Raw genomic sequence first — 13,409 nt, 5'->3', positions numbered from 1 at the left:
GGTATGATGTGACATTTAAGGTATGATGTAACATTTCAGCCATTCTGTACAAGCACAGTGCACTGACCATCTGAGAACTTTGTAGCATGAAACACGAAGGAAGGACTGGAGAATGCAATATCATGCCAGTGCACCCAAGAAAATTGCTTTTAGATACATCACAGCTCAAAGTTCATGTGAAGACATGCAAATGTGAACTGGGGACTCTGAAACCTCTGAGAACCAGACGGTTCTTTGAAAGTTTCTTTCTTGGTTCCAAGAGTAGTTTGCCTGGCCGTCAGCCTGCTTGAACCCTGGATAGATCCCATTGCCAGACTAAGGGGGTGGGGTGGGGTGGCTCTCTTCCTCTTTGTGGTGCCCTTTGAGAATTAAAGTTGGGAAGTATGAAATGGCATAGCTGACCAGTGTCATAGTTCAAAACCATAACCCTGTACCAATGGAAAGAAGTGCAGGACTCAGCCCCTGGGTAAAAGGAGTAAAAAAGACCTGTCATTATTCATTCATTATTCATCGCACTCACCGTCCAAAATCCCCCAAGTGTGTCTGAGCCGCTCCGATTTACAAAGACAAACAAGATGATGCAAACAGTCATAACACAATCTGTTTTCGGAAAGCTTTTCTTCATGAGAATGTATCTCTTGTTCTTAGTCCTGCATTTGTTTTGCTCATATTTGTACATTTTCGTTTGTTTGTATCATGCTCAATATACCGGAAAACATGCACTGCAAATTGTTCATGTGACTAAGCGAATTAAAGTCAACTTTCGTTTGCACAAAACATATGCTGTTCTAATCAGATGCATATACTTTTAGACAAAATCATCTCTTCTTCCAGGAAGAGTCAAAATTGTGCAACAGCTAAGCGATGACACTGTGTTGAAGAAGATAACGCAAGATAATTTTAAAGATTATCCCTTCCGGCTTGAATTGAGTAATTCGGTGACCTACAGGGTTGATTGCAGCTGATACAAGAGTCAATATGCCCCAAATACAAGGGATGAACACATATACGCTACAGGGATTTTTCGCTTGACAGACCCGATTTATTACCCGCTTAAACAAGCAACACGACGGACACTGTGTAAAAACACATACTAACAGGATGGTATGTTTTACATCTGAAAAATAACAGACGTGATATACTAAACCTAAAACAGCATATTTCAGTGAACAAATGTACTAGTTCTTCAAGTACAGTACCATCCAAAAGTTTGGACACACCTACCCATAAAAAGGTATATTTGTACGCTACATTTTAGAATAATAAATAATTACAAATTATTTCATAACATATATAGAACTATGCACTGATAAAAAAAACCATCAAAAAAAATTATTTGTTGAAGGAGGTAGCTCTGTAGGTTGGGACTCAGGAGATTGCTGGTTCAATTCCCATGGTCAGTAGAGTGATGCCCCCATTGGGCCCTTGAGCAAGGCCCTTAACCCCAACTGCCCCAGGCACTGGCTGACCCCACTGTCTCCACTATGCCAGTTCCTGAGGTGGCCTCCTGAGATGCTTTTCCTGCTGTCCTGAAGGAGGTCCCACATATGCTGAGCTCTCATTGGCTGCTTTTCCTTCATTCTCTGGTCAAACTCCTCCATAACCATTTCTACAGTGTCAGGTGGCCAGGTCATGTGATGTAACACTATCACTCTCCTTCGTGGGCAGCTTGGTGTCTCCAAACTTTTGTGTGGTACTGTATATTAACATTTACATAGTAAAAAACAGCTAGAAGCAGATGACACTGCATTTCCAGATCCACAATGATTGATATTATTCATTGTGTTGCAGCAGAATTTTTCATGCTGTTTCATAGTTCCTGTGCATGCACATGTAGCACCTGAGTTAATCTAGAATGACAAACCCAAGCAGGTGGGGGATGCATGCACCCAGATGGTAAGATCACCATGAGGCTTAACATTTAAACAATGTTCCTCAAGCACTGGAACTATGCTACAGTGTAAGGGTGGAAGGGTACAAGATATAAAACTCACATCTCTGAAAGCTGATCGCAGAGATGTTCTGAGACAGGAGGCGTGGGCAGGGAACCTGTGTATTTGAAGATTAAGACCACATGTTGTGTTTGCGACGGACAGGGACTAATACTTCAAGACAGCAAGGTCATTATTTACAAAATGTGAAATGTTCAGGCTTCATGCAGAACTTCATTGAAGAGGAGAGATGCTGCCACAGAGGAGGTTGCTGACCTGTCTGGCCTTGTGTCTGTATCGATTCAGAGCTTTAACCGCTTCCCTGTGGGGTGAGGGGTTCAAGTCCCCTACCGACAACTGGGTGGTTAAAGTTCTGTGTTTTTGGTGGTATTTTTTATTATGTATTTGATATTATGTATTTGTTTCTTTTTTAAAAACTGATTCTGTTTTTAGGGGCAGCATGGTGGTGCAGTGGTTAGCACTGTCGCCTCACACCTCTGGGACCCGGGTTCGAGTCTCCGCCTGGGTCACATGTGTGTGGAGTTTGCATGTTCTCCCCATGTCGTCATGGGGTTTCCTCCGGGTACTCCGGTTTCCCCCCACAGTCCAAAAACATGCTGAGACTAATTGGAGTTGCTAAATTGCCCGTAGGAGTGCATGTGTGAGTGAATGGTGTGTGAGTGTGCCCTGTGATGGGCTGGCCCCCCATCCTGGGTTGTTCCCTGCCTCGTGCCCATTGCTTCCGGGATAGGCTCCGGACCCCCCGCGACCCAGTAGGATAAGCGGTTTGGAAAATGGACGGATGGATTCTGTTTTTAAGTTTTTCTGCACTCATTATTTTACTTGCCTGTAAGCGTATTTTTATTCCTTTCTTTTAAATGTCTGTAAAGCACTATGTAAACCCTGTGGTTAAAGCAATGCTATAAAAAATAAAGATTGATTGATTGATTGAACTTGACTATTGGTGTGGTTTGCAACACATAACCAACACATAACTTTTGATGTGGTCCCGGGGTGACCCACACTCTGACGTGTTACAGCAGAAAGAACATGCACGATTTTCAGTCTGGAAGCTTCTCTGAAGTGAGTTCTCTGGAGCTCCCCGTCAAATGACTTTAGATTTCTATAAGAGGCTTCAAAGCTAATCTGTACTTCTCAGGAGCAGGCAGGTCTAGGTTCAGCTCTGGAACACAGAGAAACACACAAGAGGAGACTGGATACTGGCAGGTTTTTCTTAGTAGTCTGTTCACGACCTGCCGCATGGAAACCTTTCAAACACCCCATGGATATCAGTCTGGAATGAACATTTCATCCGACTCAATTCCTGCTTTTTGCTGTCATCGCTGATCAGTTTATTTTTATTACGTTCTAATTTTCCAGCAAACGAAGAGCTTCAGTCACCTATCTCTAATTTCATTATATAAAGTGAAAGGAACAAATATGGACATTCCAATGATGTATCAAATGGAACTAGTGAATTGGGCCACTTGCACCTCGACTCGCTTGACCTACTTTAAGGAGCAGAGTCAACGCTGCCTGAGAAAAAAGGTTTGTGATTTTTTTCAAAAACTGCCGGACAGAAAAAAATACATTAAACGCAGAAGGCAACCTCACCCAGAGGATTCCTTTAGTACAGAGACTACAGAGTAGAAATACCTCAACACCACGTTGTTAACTGCAGATCAAGAGACTTACGGAATATTTTAACAATTCCCGGAATCCTTGTGCGGTTCTGGGTGTTTCGTGATTTCATGGCCCGGAAAAGGTCAATACCACAGTCCAGCGTGTTTCATCTCCAGGTTCCCTTTGACTGTGCGAAGGCTCTCATGTCAGAACATCATGAACTTCATGCCCTGATCCTCCACTCTGGTGGCAGGTTTCACATTGACCCGAGAGGAGGCCCATGATGTCTGGTAGATGCTTCCCCAGGGCTGGCTCCTTCTCCCGGGCCGGAGCTCCATACAAGGCCAGGCCAGCAGGACACTGCCAGGCCGCACGTGCTCTCAGATCACCTTCAGGTAAACCACCGGAGGGAAGAGCAGGCCAGGATTGTGAGGCTGATGTTTTCCAGACACCTGGGTAGAACATACACGCAGAACCAGATACGATATAATTCCCAGGGCCAATTTTCCTTTGAAGTTCTACATCCTAATTGGTTTTTCTTTCCAGTTTGAAGTCTTATCTTTCTTATCTTACTGACATAATTTATTTAGCAGTCTATTAGCGAATGACAGTAAAAAAAATTTACTATGCTCATACAAACTTCAAGAATGTTTTCTGAAAAGTTACTTGCAATGAAATCAAATTTCAATTGGCCTAACTTACCTCGGCACAATTATTATTTTTTTTTACCATACAGGATCATATTATTTGCCATCCGTACATGTGGGGGGGGGGGGACAGGTACACTGGAATACCCCATCTTGCTTGAGACATGCACAGTTGGAAATCTGAGCACAAGGTCAGCGATTTGCACGGCGTACCAGGGGAATTCTTCGGGGCGGGGGGTCTGGGACAAAGGTATCATGCTCATGGACTACAATGCTGAACGTGGGATTCAAACCAGCAACCCTCTCGATCACAGTCACAGGGGCCTATTCTGCAGAGCCACGCCCACCATCACCTGCACAGTTGGAGGCCCAACATGTAATCCAGAAGGAATGACAGCTGGGCATACTGCACGAAGCGGACGCATTCCATGCGCTACCAATGTGCATCACCACCAGCACTGACATAGGCTATTCAGCAACCCTGCTCTCTGATCTCTAACTTTCTCATCACGTTGGACAAAGGCGTCTTCCAAAAAAATACACGTAAATGTAAATATGAGATAGTAGGCTTTAACATACTCAACAATGCAGCAAAAATCCCTGCGTGATCTTTAAAAATCCCTTTCTCCGGTACTGAAGAACTTACATGCACCGTAGTACCTCTACATTTTAAGCTAGGCTGACGCAGGATGCTAAAACTTCTATAAACATTCATAATTCATCAGTTTTAATGAAAGCGCGCCAAAACCAATGGACATTAAAATAACATATTACAGATGTTGTTGTACAATGTTGGAAATTCCACAGAAATATATATTTTATAGAAGCCCTTACAGCAGGTTATCCTTCACGTTTCCCAGACTGTTCACATTGCTGACTGTCTGTTTGAATTAGCTCTTCGAGTTGTTTGGATTTCCTACATCCCATACGATGTTCAGTTACAAGAGAACCACTGGTGTGAATCCTAATGCTCACTTTCCACTGTTTTCCTTCTTGCCCTTGCATCACATTCCATTCCACAACAGGACGGCCGTCCAATCCATTACTTCGTGACATTCCAACATCTGGGTTTAAGCACCGTGGCTGTCTGCTAGATAATGATATGACTGGTCCAAGACAAGTCCTCGTGGGGTTAATGTGCCACTCTCGTTTGGCCTCGTGTCCTTCCGAGTCCGTTGCCGAGGAAGTGAACCGCGAAGCAGAAACTGGTAAACATGTCGCTGTGGTCAGTGGAAAACAAAAACAAAATCACTGGCATCTTAGGTTTGCCTCTTTCAATCTGTTTTCCATTTGGCCTGGAGATCTTCCAAAGGATGAGGGTGAAGAGATGCTTTGCATCCCTGACATTCTGCACAGAAACCTGATGAGTCTTCTGGTTCCAGGAGTGACCACCTAACTACACACTTCTCATAAATTCATAGAGGCAGCGATTTCTACAGAATTTTAATCTTTGTCTTTTAATTATATTTCATTTTAATTTATCATACTACAGCACTAGCGGTGCCCCACCAGAGGAGCCCTGCAGCCTGGATGCAGATTCTACAACTGAGCCAGTCATCTACTAACATTTCACTGTATCACATTAACATCAACCTCCGGCACTCTACTGCACATAGAAGGACGCGTATGAGTGGCGACGGTGCATATATTCAAAAGGGTAACATGCAGAAAACATAGTTGTTAACCAACAAACAAAAAAAAGTTACCACAGATCAAATATCTTCGTATCATAGTTAGGGACGTGGAGGAGCGTTCAAGCTCAGGATTAGGGTTATGCTTATGGGGCAGCCTGGGGCTCAAGTGTGCAGTGCATGGACAGCCAGTGTGCAGTGCATGGACAGCCAGTGTGCAGTGCATGGACAACCAGTGTGCAGTGCCCCTGGAGCTGGGGCTTATGGGCCTTAATCAAGCGCCCATGGACGCGTGACTGTTCTACCATGACTCGGTCCGGCGATTTTCCAGTCACAAGCAAAGAGACTCTGTCCGCTATGTTTTTACTTAAAAGGAATAATATGTGTCTGGTCCATGTGTCACAGCTGATGCCTGGTTGCACTTACATCCTGAGTTATTGCTCATTTCCACTACAATGTGCAAAGAAGCACTATCTACACACTTTATTTTCCTTGCTTTCTTGGGCAAAGGAATTTACCCCTGGAATCAGTAAAGTATATCATCCATCCATCCATTCCAACGACATGGGGCCAGTACAAATCTCCCTGAGCGCGAACTATAGTCCGCTTGGGCACGAGGAGAGAAGCATTATTTCATGAAAGCAGGGATGACGGCGGCGAATATACAGACAAAAAGAAAGAGGGAGGAAGCAGCAATAGAAAAGGAGGGACACTAACAAAAAGCATCCCTGCTAGAGCTTATCGAAAGGCCCTCGATGCTTTTGGCCTGTGTGAGGTGCACAGCAGCTGTCGCAGCATCCCCCCCCCCCCACCCCCCACCCCCCCGCTGGACAGTATTCTTTCAGCTATGAGCAGGGTGTCTCGTGTCCCTGAGTGCTGAATACCTCAATCTCGCCGTTTGTTCACGAAAGTGATGAAAGCTTCGTCCTTTGAAAAACTGGTTCCTACCAAGCCTCAGACTATATAGCTCACTTGGCGGACGGATAGAATTGCAGTTGGAGTAGTAATGCTTTGCAGCCCAGGTTGAAGAACACCAAACAATGCATTTTAGGTGACGGGGTGGGGGGCTTAAATAACACATCCATTAGCAAAAAAAATTCCAAGTTCATGGTCCTCTAACGCAGCATCCAGCTGCTAAGACCTTCTGCTTTTGTCCTCCATCCCAGTGCCCAGGTTTCAGAATGATGTCATTTGTATTCCAGGACTTGTTTACAATCAACGTATGACAGTATGACAAATCTCAGATCTTAGAACACTGTGTTCTAAGACGTAGCTTTACAGGCCACTCAAGCACCTTATAAGACGCTTCACGAGGGATCAACCCACCATCCACTGTCAGGGGTACGTGCTGCAGTCTTAGAACTGCATTTAATGACCATTCTAAGTGACCTCTGGTGCTGTTCTTACAGATGGCCTCCAATTAATACTAGCAGTAAACACACCTTTTGATTTCCTATGGAAGTTAACCAAAGCACAACCCTTTAATGCAAGAAGCTGAAGGGTGGAAGCTCAACAAAAAAATAAATAAACTGCCATATAGCATTAGGAGCAGCACAGGGGCAGTTTACTGGACCAATGATAGATTATTTCATACAAGTACAGGTACATGAATCCTTTGGTTTTTCTACAACCCCTCTTGAGTGGCCCAGACACCGGTGCACACACGCACAGCCAGTCTGTAGGAGCCCCAAGCATTTAGGGTTAAGAGCCTTGCGCAAGGGCCCAGTCGTGAAATTACTCAGTTACTCGCCCACAGGAATCGAACCCATCGACTCTCCGGACACAAGCACAGATCCAGAATCTGCTGCGCTGAAGATTATATGGGTAGATGGTGTGTCAACGGGACCTGAAACAAAGGGAGGGAAGGCTATATTTTTGGTAGCACCATCCATTCATCTGAGACCTCTGCATGTGCCTGGTTTGTGACGTCCTTGGGCCGGACCTGCATCCCACCATCTGAGCTGATGTTCTCAGTTCTAGAGATAAGACACCTGCCGGGTCTGTATTGCTCCCCCAGACGCGGAACTGTAAACTGACCCTCTCCACCTCGACAGCACCAAAAGGAACTCCAGGATTCTCTGAAAACGTGGGTCATGAAAAATACCAAAATGATGAAACATTTGGCCTTGGTTCAGGAATCCGCTCGAGGAACAAGCATTAGATCATTGTATGCAGAATATATCATCGGGCAGCTCTGAAGACAACTAAGTACGATTCTTCGCTGGCACTTTGCTGTCTTCATACTTTCAGATGAACGCTACCATTTATGGTGAGGAAGTGTGGTGCCCTCCGGTGAAACCATGATAATCGCAGGAATTATCATTGAGGGCTTTTGTGGATAAAATATGCTGTTTAATCGAAGGACAGTAAAGACGTTGAATTCATGTTCAACACATGTGCAAACTCTCAATGGGACGATAGAAAGGCTATAAGCAGAAAGGCATAGGAACAGAATATTAACTGGTGACCTCATAGGTTATGACATGCAAGCACCGTTGTCACATTTCGTACTAAAATTACTCCGCAGATTGTGTTGCTATTAGGGAAGCTTCTAAGGTATCTAACAATAACCTTGCGGGCCGACCATGTGGCGCAGTATTTTGACATCATACGTTTGGTGTTCCTCCTCAGGGGAGCTGGCACGAGTCGGGCAGTCATGCACACATTAGCATAAGCCCCGACCGATGCCATGTCAGGCTGTACAGCGCTTGATATAGCCATCTTGATCCGCGTCTGAGAATGTGTGGGTAATGTGTGAACTGACTTTGGGCTGCCCTGTTTGCGTCCTCGCAGCTTAGCTCACAACTGCACTTTAAGCCAGCCTGGGGGGGGGGGGGTCAAAGTCACACACACACACACACACACACACACACACACACACACAGACACACACACAGATACACACACGTGGAATGTGGGCCAGTAAATGCAATCCTCTTTGCCCATACTATTCACTGGAACTAACTGGTGGGGACTTACAGCAACACAGCCACCAGCAAACTGTACCTTTTTCCCACAGTGGTATGTCAAATGCCATGGAATTCAGAGGAAAGAAATACTACACTGCAGCCACAAAATTCACTATTAGGGACACTGCTGATGCAAATAATAATAATAAAAAAAAAACGCCACACAAATCTAAAAGAATGCAGTTGTCGTGATCCTGTTTTACTCTTGAATGGTATATACTGCATACCTATGTCTTAAACTTGTCGACCCACAGAGGAGTCACGTTGCCATGTAAACAATGTGCAAGCAGGTCTCCTGAAAGCCAGAGTAGAAGGATCTATCTTCCCAATAAAATCACCCATGTGACACTGACCGCCATGTGGCAACTTAGCTTACAACTACCTTCAATGCCAGGGAATGCCGTGGCATGATCCTTGTCTACCTCAAGCTTTGACTAGTGAGCATCCACACGTTTCTGTAAAGGTGAATCACAATGGATCTTTATGATTATAAGATGAGGTAAAGGAACTCTTCCCCTTAGCATTGCATAATGTCTACAAAAGGATTGATATCCAATACTTCATATACAAGAAAAGAAAGATTTTATTTTATTGCAAAGAAACAAAGAACCTTGTGCTAATGCTGTGACGCCCGCTCCGTCCGTTCCTCGTGTGTGCCACGCCCTCTAATTACCCACGTGTGATTCCCTGATTGTGCCCAGTCATGTCTTGTTTCCTGCTGCCTTGTTTCCTGTATTTAAGTTCCTGTTGTGTACTAATCCAGTGTCTGTCATTGATGTTACCCAGCGTTTGTCCGTGCCTGTTCCTGGTAAATCCTGTTTTCCCGAACCTTGCCTGTGTGCCTGCTTCCGCTTGCTCGCCTCTCCGCCCGCTCACCAGGCGATCGCCGTCCCGTGACACATGCCTTCATTAAGCTTTTTTTTTATAGGAAACAGGACTTAAACACACAAAGTCCGGACATGGGAAGTTCAGGTTCAGAAAGCACAAATCCAAAACGAGATTTTGTTTCAGCCGACTATCTGAGTTTAAACAGTCATACCTGCAGAGTACTCAGCCAGTCTTGGTCTGGATTTTTGCTTTCTGAACCTGAGCTTCCCACTTCTGACAAAGTCTATTTGAACAGGTTCACGCTTCCAGGGAACCACTAATGTTATTATTCTAATAGACTGATGAAGTATTACGAAGACTCAGAGGCATAAACCAACCTTCTGACTCTGTAATCATAAAGAGCAGGCAGAAACCGCCATTCTATAAGGCAGATCTTTCAACTACCAGAGTCATTATGACTCCTACAAGGTGATGGTTTTTTTAAACATGCTGTTGGCTGGGTCTGATTCAACAATGAGGGCCTCAGCAGGAAGGTATGTGAGAAGGGCTAGGAAACCCACATACTGAGTTCCCCATTTAGAACTTTAGATTTTACAGTAGTTGGGAAAAGGGCAAGGCTACAGGTGAATCCCTTACATTAACACAGTCATCTGATGCTTTAAGCTAAAGAAGTTTATAGGAGAGGGAAGTGGGCATTGCTTAGCTGCAGAAGCTGACCCTTGGTAGACCTTTCTAGAATCTTTAAATTGAAATTGTTTCAGATTACATAAATGAACAAAGTTTAAATTAAAACCTATGCAAATGACCCTGGATAATCAATGTCAATTGAAGAAATATCAGGCCCAAAATAACTCCTCCATGAAGCAAGACCCATGATAAACCATGATGAGTCCTCCTTATAAGAACTTTGAGTATTTCGAAAAGCCGCCAAATTTAATCACGGTGAAAGGGTAGAGCTGTCATGGCCATCATCACATCAAAACTCCAGAGGACATGCTGACTGGATGCAGACTGGCCATCGTTAAGCCACTTGGCAAGTTCTAGAGTTGACGTAGGGGAAAGCAAACTTGCTCTTGCTGAAACGAACAACCTGCTTTCAGCCGGTGAGGTCCTGGCACGACAGGTGTGAGGGCTGAAGGCTGGTTCAGGTGCCTAACTTGGGGACGAGGGGATGGAAGCTATTGTTGACAGATTGAAAATGATCAGCCTTCTCAGATCTTCATCAAACTGTCATCAGGGGCCACCAACTCGCTTCTGAAAGCGTGGGATGGACAAATAAAAATAAAGAATAAGCCCTCTGAGTGACAGGAACGACATGGGCCAAGTCACAGATGAGCACCAAAAAAGGTCGTTGAAACCTGGGAGTTGGGTGTGCTACTTCCAGAACAACAGCATCACGCGGAGTCACCTTTGCTCAGCCTGACCGATAAAACGCACCTGGAGTATGATTTCCAGGTCTGCGTTTCCACAATAACTCATTCTGGATGGACAGAACCACCTGTTTGGGACCAGAATACGGCACCAGATCTCGCTCTCCAGTGACATCTTAAAACTCCTGGCAAGACTCTGATTGCAGCTGCGGGCAAAAGCGGGATGAGGAACGCAGTGTACTGTGTGAGCGACTGACTTTACTGTCAGAATATCAAAATGCTTTTTAAAACCTTGGCGTCCAGGCACTCACGCTCTTGACTTCTGTCATAGTTCTTGTTGGACTAAGCAAACGCACATGAGTTTTGACTGATGGACAATGCAGAAGATTTTTAAAAGTCTGACTATAAAACCAGATTACACAGATGATTAAAACCACGTGCAAGGACAGCTCCATCATTAGAAAAACATACAGATTTTGTAACGTGGGGTTCGACTTTGCTTGGTCCTCATAAACGAGACAAACGGCATGCCTGCCAAGATGCCTGAAGAAAACGCATCAGCTTTGGCCACCGAGACTGACGCAAGCAGGCCACTTTGGAACAAAAGGTCCTGCTTCTGACCATCATATTGTACTTCAGCCAGGTTGAACACCTCCATTTGAGTCCCAGGAGTGCCAGAACCCAGATCAGGTTCCCTTTGGCCATGTCTCAAGTGTGTCTGGGGTTTCAGGACAGAGTCCAGAGCACCGAGTAGCACACACCTTAAGGGGAAACATGGTATTTTTAACGTTTACGCGGCACACGAGGTACTTGATGCTCTCGCTGCTTAATGCCGCCCAGGACATTCTTACTATAACGGGAGCAGAGCTTATTTACAAACTGTGAAGATAAAAATTAGGCTGGGTTTGGACACACTGAGTTCCGCACTTAGGGGCACCAGCATTACACTCCATTCCAGTGAATCGTTAGTAGCTAAAGGACGTGGCGATTGGCCAGAGTATGACGTATTACAGAAATGTTCAAGGGCTTCTCATTGTGTCAAAATATTGAACACAAAGGAAACCATTTAATTATGTAAAGAAAGAATTATTCTGATATAATAGAAGTAATGTAGTACATTCTGCATTATTTTTAATACATTGCAAAATATGTGGTTTGAAGTTAATTGCAACTAGGTATCTAAATGAATGAACATTCCGTGAACCGGATATAATGAAATGTAAAATTACATCATGCAAACCCCTTTGCATTCGCATAACAAGCCCTGTATGGAGATTGCAGGAAACATTCATGGTGAACCATCCATGATGTCCACGATTCCCCACATGGGGCCACAGATGGTACTAAGGTTGAAGCACTCACTCTGTGGGAGGGGCTCTCAGTTTATATGTACCAGCTTTGCCTCTGTTGTGTTGCTGGATTATAAAACACAGATGATGTAAAACCCATGAACAAGAGATGACCCCTTGGGAAAGAGACATCTGCACAACAGTCCCATCACCCTGACAACAGCGGTCTGGAATTTGTAAGGACCACATCCTCTCTGCCGGTGGCAACGCACCAGTGCCCGATTCCTCCCTTTCAGACACAGTGACAACCTTGAAGCATCAAAAGAATAACAGTTATACCAGAAATTCTCCTTCATTAAAAAAGAGTCATAATGCAGAATTTAGATCCAATTACGGGTTAGTGACCATGAAAAATCAAGGGAAGGGAGACCATGATTGGTCCAGGAACAGCAGAAAGAGCACGAGGGAAAGCGGAGAAGTAATTTGAGCTCTCGTTGAAAAATAGCAATAATTCCAACCTTTGACTGAGATTAACCTTCATATGGGTGCATCTTGAAAGAAAGAATGAACGAAAGAAATAATAGATAGATAGATAGATGGATGGATGGATGGATGGAAGATGAAGGTGTGTATCCACCTTCCCCTCAGTACATCCCTCAGCCTTATAGTGAAGTGCTCCTCTGTGGCCAATTTCATGCTAGTGCGTACATTCCCAGGTTTTTGGGCTTTGCAAGTGAGAGTGTCATCCCCCCCCCCCCCCCCAAAAGTGGGACCGTTGCCCCTTGTCAGTGCCAATAAGCAGAGCTGCTGATGAGTGGGGACAGGCGTGCGACACAGGACGCGTGTCTGACGGCACCGGTGCGGCTGCTCTGCCGTCCACGTCGCTTGCTGACCACAGCCTCCTCCTGGCCCAGGAGAGCACAGCTGGGAAGGCCGAGCTTTCCGAGCTCCGAGATCCCGTCGCCGTCTCACGGAGCCAGAGGGAAAAGGGAACCCGATTGTGCTGCATTTTCACCAAGGAGTCGTAAACACAGGACAATGTTATAGGTTCCTGTCAAAAAAATAAGCCTCCACTCTTTCGAATGCAGATGACTCAAGATTATTTTAAGGGCCTGATGGTC

At 44.9% G+C, this 13,409-nt stretch overlaps 1 long non-coding RNA gene across 1 annotated transcript in view; it reads right to left on the bottom strand.

The window, feature by feature from the left end:
* Positions 1–344: 344 nt before the first annotated feature.
* The window catches only part of LOC125712492 (uncharacterized), a 29,421-nt gene continuing 16,356 nt past the window's right edge, over positions 345–13,409 (bottom strand). Inside the window, exon 3 of the long non-coding RNA XR_007383326.1 lies at positions 345–462. This is a non-coding gene — a long non-coding RNA (uncharacterized LOC125712492). The remainder of the gene's footprint in view (positions 463–13,409) is intronic.

The sequence above is a fragment of the Brienomyrus brachyistius genome, chromosome 18 (genome assembly GCF_023856365.1).
Source record: "Brienomyrus brachyistius isolate T26 chromosome 18, BBRACH_0.4, whole genome shotgun sequence".
Classification (NCBI taxonomy): domain Eukaryota; kingdom Metazoa; phylum Chordata; class Actinopteri; order Osteoglossiformes; family Mormyridae; genus Brienomyrus; species Brienomyrus brachyistius.
This window is presented reverse-complemented; position numbering and strand designations above follow the sequence as displayed.